This window comes from Pteronotus mesoamericanus, unplaced genomic scaffold, assembly GCF_021234165.1.
Source record: "Pteronotus mesoamericanus isolate MK-2021 breed Mesoamerican mustached bat unplaced genomic scaffold, CSHL_Meso_final contig_20, whole genome shotgun sequence".
Lineage (NCBI taxonomy): Eukaryota > Metazoa > Chordata > Mammalia > Chiroptera > Mormoopidae > Pteronotus > Pteronotus mesoamericanus.
The window spans coordinates 46,883,478-46,892,831 of record NW_026555085.1 but is presented as its reverse complement, the minus strand read 5'-3'; the positions used below and the strand labels follow the sequence as shown (position 1 = coordinate 46,892,831).

The window sequence follows — 9,354 nt, the reverse complement described above, 5'->3', positions numbered from 1 at the left end:
GCAGCCAGACTTCCTCAGTGATGGCCTCAGGCTGGGAGTGGCTTGCTGCCATGTGATGCTGAAATATTAGCACTTCTTTCTATTGTGCTGTGAGATGAAAAAAGTTGAGAAGCCTTGGAATAAGGTCCTCGGTTTGGGAATACCTGGGTGGTGGTAGGAGTGAGGGGTGTTGAAGATGTGGGTTGAATTTTGGCCCCCCAAAATATATGTCGAAATCTTGACCCCTGGTACCTATAAATGTGACCTTACCGGGAAACAGAGTATTTGCAAATGAATTAAGTTAATCTCAAGAGGAGATCTTCCTGGATTTAGGGGAAAGATCTGTATCCAATGACTGATGTCCTTGTAAGAAAAAGGAGGTGATTTGACACAAACAGGAAGTAGGCCACGTGAAGGTAGAGGCAGTTCTTTCTACTTTTGTGACATGTGATAAAAATACAGGGCTGTTTGGTATGTTCCATTACCTACATCTCATTTTTCTGGGTTCAAATGCTGGATGGTGTTGAGCATGGGAATTGATTACAGACCAGGGCTGTCCTAGGAGGTGTCCTGAGAGGTACAGAGGGGCCATATTAAATCCAGGACTGTCCACAAATGTGACTTCTCGGAAGGAAAGAGAATCGGCTGCACGTGGAGCCGAGCCCCTGGGTCCAGTTGAATACAGGCGTAAGTTCAGCCCTCTCCTGGGGTCATGGGGTACAGATCAGGACTCCAAGAGGCTGTGATGAAAAGCTGAGAGAGGCACTGTGGGCCCTTCTGGCCTTACAGGTGAACTGGCCCACTAAGGACCCTTTAGAACTCTCCTCACCCCTGGGGAATGGAAAGCTAGCATGACTGCCTCATTTTAAAGTTAAAAGTACTTTGAAAACTGAGACTTCAGCATTATCCAAGATCAAAATATGTGCTTTTGATCTGTCATCTGAATTATGGCATCTGAGTTTAAGAATCATTTCTTAACCTTCGGCATTCCACATTCCAACTAGAGGCAAGTGGACTTGGTCCTGAAGCCTTAGATGTGTGGACAGTATTCCAGATATGCAACCTTAAGCCAAAGGAGGTTAATTTATGTTTCCCATCTTGGAGGTAGGTCACTGTTACACAAAAAGGAACCAGGTTAGGGTAACGTGAGGTGAGGGAAGTGGATGTTCCTGGTGTAGTGTAACAGCCTTCAGTGTACAAGGTAGAAGTGCTGCCTCACCTCCCCTGTGTCATTGAGCAAATTACTTAACCCATTTGTACCTCAGTTTTCTCAGCTGTAAAATGGGGATCACATGAATGGGGATCACACATACCTTCATGTTTGTTGTAAATTTAAAATGAAGCAATACATGTCAAGTGCTGAGCACTGTGTTTGAAACACAATCAAACAATTGTTCAAAGTCTCAATCATGACCATTATTACTTACTGCAGAGTTCCATGAGATGATCATGCGAAATGCCTAGCGTAGTTCTAGCACTTGGTAGGTGCTCAAGAAGTGCTAATGCTCCCTTCCCTGAAGGCACTTCCCAGATGACCTGGAGTCCTAGCTACAGACTTGAGAACCACAATGCATGTGTGTTCAGAGCAGATGTAACACAGGTAGCAGGGGACACTTGTTTACCACAGGCAAGAAGAGGGCTGTTGTAGTGTCTCAAGATGCCAGGCCTTGGAGGTGACAGAACTACTTCTGCTCCAGCCCTGGCAATGAACAGTCACCCCTGGTGGCAAACCCATTTCATTAATGACATCTCTAAAAACTACCATTAGTGCCTGCGAAAGAGTAAAGGGGTCCTGTATGATGGCGGTATGTGTCACGGGTGGATGGTCTAGTCTGGCCCAAGGCAAGGGCTACTCTGCGACACAGGGGGCATCATTGAATATAGGCTGAGTGCTACGCACACATGAGCTCATTTGACTCTCACAATAACCTGGAATTGTGGGAATTAACTCTGTTTTTATAGGCGAGAAAATGAGGTTTGGCAAGAACAGTGCTCTGCACAAGCCCAAACAGCTGACAAAATGCAGAGCTGAGAATCAAATTCAGACAAGCCGAAAGCTCCATTTCCTTACCCTCCACCATAAAAGGCATGTCAGACCCTCCCTCTCAGTCTTACATCCCTTAAATGATGAACACACACCGTGTTTTTCCAGTAAGATATTTTTCTTTTAAATTTTGTTTTAAAGGAAGAAGAAATTCTTTTTTTTCGTTCAGGTAAGTAAAGTGGGGTTTTTTCCCCCCTGGAGGAATAACTAAGATGCTTCAGAGAATAATAGAAGTGAGCATACAAACTTTTTAATTTAGTGAAAATACCATATTCTTGTAAATATTTTACCTAGTTTTGTCTTCAAAAGAGGAATAAACCAGGAAATTACAGGAAAAGCTTATTTTCCTTGTGAATCTGGAACAAATTAAAACTAGGATGTTATTGCTACATTTATATATAGAAAAAATTTTCTTTGGGAAAAGAACTTTTGAGTTGTTTTAGATATTCATTTTAGTGCCTTAAAATAAAATTTGCAGTAAAAGAGAAGTGATAAGAGGAGCCTATAGAATTCCTGCTAGATCTAATTTCTCAACCTTGGCACTACTGAAAATTTGGGCTAGATTTTGTTTTGGGGGGCAGTCTGTTATATTGTAGGGTATTCAGCAACATATCTGGCCTCTACCCTCTCTTTGCATGCCAGTAGCATCCCCCAAGTCCTGAGAATCAAAGATGTCCCCAGACATTGCCAAATGTCTCTTGGAACAAGAGGACACACTGTTGAGAACAATTGAGCTAGATGAAAAGATGTTATCATCAATTGATATTTGTGCTTATCTTCATGGTTTGTGGCGTTGTATCAACAGCACATCTGCTTTCTGTGCAGTTGTCAAGGTCCAAGGGAACAGCAGAACAGAGACCTCATCAAGACAGGATTTTTATTAGGATTCCATTATCTTATTTTTAATTTTTATTATTATTTTTAAACATTTTATTTTTATTTTTATTTTTAGAGAGGAAGAGAAGGAATGAGAGAAAGATAAAGAAACATCGATGTATGAGAGAAACATAGACTGGTTGCCTCTCTCACGCTCCCAACTGGGCACCTGGCCTGCAACCCAGGCATGTGCCCTGACGGAATTAAACCAGTGATCTTTCGGTTTGCAGGCTGATGTTCAATCCACTGAGCCACACAAGCCAGGACAATTCTCGTATTTTTTAAATAACAGCTTTACTGAGATAGAGTTCATATACCATAAAATTCACCCATTTAAATTATACAGTTCGGTGGGTTTTAGTCAAAGAGTTGCACAACAACTACCACTATTTAATTTTAGAATTTTTCATTACTCCCAAAAGAAACACCATACCCATAAGCCGTCCCCGCCTTTCTCAGTCCTGACAACCACCAATCTACAGTCATCACGGATGTGTAGAGTTCCATTCTTAAACATGAGATATTTGGTGTGAAAACATAATAGGCAATGTGAATAGAGTCTCTTCCTCTGACCCAATGGCTGCTCTTCCCCCTTAGAGGTTTTTAATCTTGTTTTAAAGTCCAGCTCAAGATTCTTCTTCCAAGAAGCCTTCCCTGGTGTCCTCTCTGGTCTGTCTGATCATCGCCCAAGGGTTCCTCTCTTCTTGGCTGTAGAGCCAATCACAGCTCACTTTGGCAGAAGAACTTTGCTGGAGAAGATGCCTTCCCATCATGCACTCAGGTCATGGCTGAGTAGAATCTCCCATGTCACAGAGTCAGTAGTGTTTGGTGGCTGATCTGTCCTGGGCCTCTCTGTGCGCTTTGTGGGATGAAAAAAACAAACAGACAAAATGAAAGATACTGAGCGGGGAGTTAGACCAGCTGGGTCTGCAGTCAGTCAGATTTCTGGAAAGTCACGTTGGTGACTGAGACTTTTTGGGCTTGGACACTGGGGTGATGGGCAGGGGTGGAAAAGTCAAGATGAAAATCTACACATGATCCCAGCTGCAACACTCAGGTTCAACAGGAGAACACAAGCATAGAGTGTTAGTTCTGAAGTGTCTGCGGTTTTATTTGTGGAGAGCCAGAGCGAGAAGCTAGTGCTGGTCCTGTAACTACTTCCAACCCACCACTCTCCAACTAGGGAGAGGTGCCAGGAAGCCCCCACCCAACAGTGAGGCCTCTGTGAGAGAGACGTGGGAAGGGAAGGAAACGAACTTTCTCCAGCGTTTACCATCTGTCAGCATTGGGCCAGAATGATAATAGCTAAAAACACGGTACCCACTGATGTCCAGCTCAGCTCTAAATGCTCATGTTTAATTCTCAAAGTAACCCAATGAGATAGGTGCTCTCACTATGCCATTTTAGAGAAGAAGAAACTGAGACCCAGAGGAATTGAGTAAGTTGTTCAAGGTCACTGAAAAGTGGTGGAATAGTGTTCTAGTGCAGAGTCTGAGTGTGTAACCGTTGCACACCCTGCTTCTCTGAGGAACACTGCGGGATCTGACATACATTGACTTCTCTTAGTTCTCATGGCAGGCAAAACTTGAACATTGTTACCTCATTTTCCCAGTGTGGACCCTGACGCTCAAAAGATGAATTGTCACATAGCTCACAGGTGGCAGAGCCAGGATTCAACCCCAGGTTAAATGTGTTCATCTGACAGGGATGCCACCAAGGACAGTACCAATGACTGGGTCCTTGCAAAGGTCAGCCTGAAAGGCTTAGCTCTTATCCTGCTGGAAACAAGAACCCTGTTTACTGAAGGGAAATTGCTTAGCTATTTTCTTATCTCCAAGTGAGGGCAAGACATACAAAGTTTCTCTAGAAGGATGTGAAAAGTTTTCCTGGCAGAGATAGAAAGAATATGGAAAAAGAAACATGGTGCTCAAACTTAGAATCCTGAAAAGTGATTAAGAGAAATAGGATTCGACTGTGTGCTTCTTGAAAGAATTTTTTCGACTTAAGGACTTGGGAGCGTGTGAGTAGAGCTGGGAGAGGAGGGCTGGTGGCCCAGCCAGCTCGGTCAGGGGGCTGCCACGCGCCGCCCTGGAGCGGCTCTCTCCCTGCATAGGCCGGCCTGTCTGGGAGCTCAGCGCACCTCAAACCCGATGAATACAGATGAACACGCTTTGAACCTGAACGGAAGCTCATCAAAGAAGAGAGCTAATTATGGGGCTAGTTATTTACATAATTTAGATGATAATCTTGAAAATAGTTATACTTCAGAGATTCATGATTTCAATCAGTCTGCAAATAATGAAGAATAACACAGATCAAGCCAGGCTGATGTGCACAACAATTAAACATATAGGCCTAGCACCTATACATAGAGCAAAATGCCAGGGGCTGCAAATTATCTTAGCCATTATGGAGAAACGGGATAATGGATCAAAAAAAATATGGAAAATAAAAATTGATCAAGACAGTTATTTGAATGTGGAATTAGATGAATCTGTAACTGCTTTAATCAGAGTATATAGCTGTAGCATAAAAGAATATATCTTAGTGAAAGCTTAGTGGGTAGGAACATGGTAAAAATGAAAGAATTTTATTACCATAAAACCATAAAGTTCAATTTTATGCAAAAATAAAAATGACAGGCAATATAACAATTGGGCTATCTAAGAAATAATATTCCACAGACATAATCTACTTTTGGGCTGGACAGTTTGATTGCTTTAGTAGCAGAGAACTGACCCCATGAAGCGACTTGCTCTTCCTCTGGAGGCTTTTATCTGCCTGCAGACTTATAGACATGCCATTCCTTCTGCTGGCAGCGCCCTGCCTCCTCTCGCTTGGCTAGCAAACACATATTAATCCTACAAGATGGAATTTAACGCAATCTGGTAGCATAGTAAAATGAGGACTTCGGGCTTGGGGTCCCAGCTTAGCCATTGAGAAGTTTTGTGGTCTTGAGCAGTTTACTTAAGCTGTCGGAGCCTCTGTTCCCTGCAGCCTTCACCAGGCAAGGTTAATCTCCACTCTTTAATGAGTCCATTTGTCTTCCCTTGTCACCGTCGCAGCATTCACAATTATAGCCCATTGGCTGTTTATGTGCTTGTGGCAATTGTGTTGCAGTCAAGGGTCTTGGATTCTAGTTCTGGACCTGCCACTACCTTGCAAAGTCTCAGTTTCCTCATTTTCAAAATGGGGCTAATGCCTGTTGAGGCAAAGACTGACAGCTAATCACCAAACGTGCTTCTCTTCCTCCTGGGCACAAGGTGAGATTGCATTTCCTAGCCTCCCCCATAGTGATGCAGGGTCATGTGACTGAGGAGGGCCAGTGCAAGAGTTACGAGGACCACTTACAGCACTAACCCTTAATAAGCCCTCTGTGTGTCGCCCCCTCTTTGCCAGGTTAAGGCAGTTTAGAGCTGTGACCTCATAATCCGTGTCTTAAGGGGAGCAGAGACATAAGATGGGGAAGACTTAGCTCCCAAATCATTACTTAGAAGAGTGTATCCCTCCACCCCAAGAAGGAATATCCATTTTGGTTTTCAGATGAGTGAGAGACAAATGTCTCTTATAGTAACCCACTGAGAGCGGAGGGGTTTTATGTGTTATAGCAAGGAGCATTACTTTAACTAATACTCCAGTCCCACAGAAATGTGCATTGTTATGGAGATTTTAACAATGGTTGACAGAGTTCCTGGAACATAATAGGCCCTTAACAAAATCTGACAAATGAATGGACTATTAAGTTCTCCAAAAGAGAAAATGGAAGTACATAAAATGATTTTCTCTTAAGTCTAATTTTTTTTTTTTTTGTCGTTAGATACAAATATAATTGGGACTCTTAAAAGTTTGTAAGGTTTGTACTCTCTTGTGGCTAAATTAGTTTAGCTTATAATCAAATGTCTCACAGATTTCCCGAATATTGGTGCTGAATGGGACCTTAGTGAGGAAGCTACACGCAGAGCCTTCTCATTTTGTACCTGAAAAAACCAAGGCTCAAAGAGGTTATTATCCTTTGGTAATCAGGGGCAGAGCAAGGACTTGTAACTTGTAAATATTTTCACTGTTAAAAGAGAAGTTTTCTTTCTTTCTTTCTCTTGTTCAGGGGAGAGCGCGAATGCAGTGCCCCACGACCACGAATGATGCAGTCCAGTTCCCCGCATCTGGGGAAAGCGCAGGGGACAGCGCCCCCGGAGGGCAATGGGTGAGCCTCGCCCTGGGAAAACCGCCTTAGTGATCATAGTGTCTCCCCTGCCAGGTAAGTATAAAAAAAGAGAAGTTTTCTGATTGTAAAAGTTACAAATGATTATGGCTGAAAATTGGGAAAAAGAAATGTTTTATTTGATGGAGAAAATAAGAACAGCTCTAGTGTAGACATGGATTATATTTCTAATCTTTTATCTAGTGTGTATGTTACAGAGAGTTTAACAGAGACAGTGGTGATCATACAATTTGAAATCCTGGGCACTAAGACTTAACCCTGGACCTCAGGGAACATTCAGGGCTCCCTCGGACATTCTTGGACCTGAGATTAGTGTGGGGTGGGATCGTTGTGGCTGTTTTGAAAATGACATCCCATAGGCTGGAAAAGTTCCCACCTCTTTCTTGAGAAGGCCAGGGGCTGGAGTCCGAGTTGGAGCCTGCAAGTTCTGGGCCACGTCCTGTGCCTGGTGGTGGGGCGAGTGTCAGGTTGGGGGGGATGAGGCAGGCTTTTCTGTTCCCATGGACCCGGATACAGCTCCTGGTGTGCAGTTTCCAAAGCCAGGAAGTTGGAGCCATGGAGTAAAGGTCAGAAGGCATCTGTGCCCTCTTTTCAAGCAACTCTCAAACAGCTTTTCCCTCAAATACCCTGAATGGTGACATTTGGGAACTACTCACTTCTTTTTGCTCTCATGTAACTTCTCACCCATGGTAATTTGTGAAAGATTTCAATAAACCCTAAGGGAGGAGAGTTGTTCTTTCGTAGGTTCCCATTAGCCCCCAAGATGGTGGATTCATCCAGATAAACTGCCAAGAGGAGACCCCTACTGCCCTACGAGGCGTGGTTAGCAGCCTCTCCAGCCCAGGAGTCCTGCCCTCCTTGCCCTGTGTCTGCAGTGAGCGTGTGGCTGGGGGTGGGTGGGGGTCAGCATCGCTGCTTTGACCACAGAGGAAACCAAGGATTAACATTTGACAACAAGGGGAGATTGTTTTACTGAGAACAGATCTCGGTTCTTGGGGTTCTTTCATGAATGCCATTGCTCCATAAGTGACAGAGTTTGGTATTTGAGGACAGTCTGATTGACAAATTGAGCCCAGCTTCTTCACACCATTTTGAAGGTCTTAGCTCCCCCACTTTTTTTTTCTGTAAACACCAGTCTCCAACCAGTACTATGTTCCTTGCCAGCTCTTACTCAGACTTAGTTTCTGCAATGAAGTTAGACACGTCTATAACCCATATAAAGAGGAGCTGCCACGTGACCCGTCCTAACGTGGAGCCACGTTCAAAGTAAAAAACTATTATCACAAAAAACTTAAAAGTATCATAAGAATCTATTACAATTTATTGAGGAAATGCTGAAGGCAGATTCTAGTTAGAATGCACAGGAAATTTCTAAAAATTCTTTCTCTCCATCCTCCAGTATAACAGCTTCTCCCCAGTCTCTCTCCTCCCCCAAGTTGTGCTCCTAATCAGTGGCTGGGAGCAGGATCCCTTGCTTCTTGCTCTTCATGTAACATATCTATTCTCTGTTCTTTCTAACTCAAACCTCGCCAGGCATTGCAGCTGTTTCTCATCACACAGCCTCTTACACAGGTAGAAAAAGCCCAGAACTCTTTCAGGTGGGGTAAAGGTCAAGGCTCTGAACATCGATGTGTTAATATTTTCCCTTGTCTCAGAGCCTAAATTCATCCCTTCAGTTTTAGCTGTGCATTCTAGCTTCATTTCCGTGATGGGGGCCTTCACAGGTAGCGTACTTACACATGTATCAGGCAATTTGAAAGCTGGATCAGGCTCTCAGAACTGAATAAATAAGGAGGAGACTGTTTTCAAGACATTGAAAACAAAAGCTCAAGGAAGACAACAGGAGGCCATGAGTTGTTTCTAAAACAACTCCCTTTTGCCTCAAGAGTCCTTTTTCCTATTGGCTGCTTCTTCCCTTTTTCTTTCTGTTCTACCTCCCACCCACCACCCAGCTGTCAACAGCAGCTCCCATAGATACTACCCAGCACAGAATTTTGCTGACTTCTTCTATGGAGGAAATAAGAGCCGAAAAGGAAAACCTGCAGGGTAGGGAAAGTGAGTACAAATTTATACCGAATTTCGTAGATATGGAAAGGAAAAACCACCCTGAACTCCTGAATCTGGGAGTTAACACTGCGAGCCAAAGAGAAATGTGAAAGGGAAGCCTTCCCAGCATTGCTGACAAAGAAGCCTGGGTACCATGCTTCTAATTGGCAGAGCCCTACCACCGTTCCCC

The 9,354-nt window shown here is 43.6% G+C and overlaps 1 non-coding gene across 1 annotated transcript; it reads right to left on the bottom strand.

The window, feature by feature from the left end:
* Nucleotides 1-6,998: 6,998 nt before the first annotated feature.
* On the bottom strand, nt 6,999-7,162 carry LOC129068067 (U1 spliceosomal RNA). Its single transcript, XR_008528880.1, has one exon. It is a non-coding gene; the product is annotated as a U1 spliceosomal RNA (small nuclear RNA).
* Nucleotides 7,163-9,354: the final 2,192 nt, after the last annotated feature.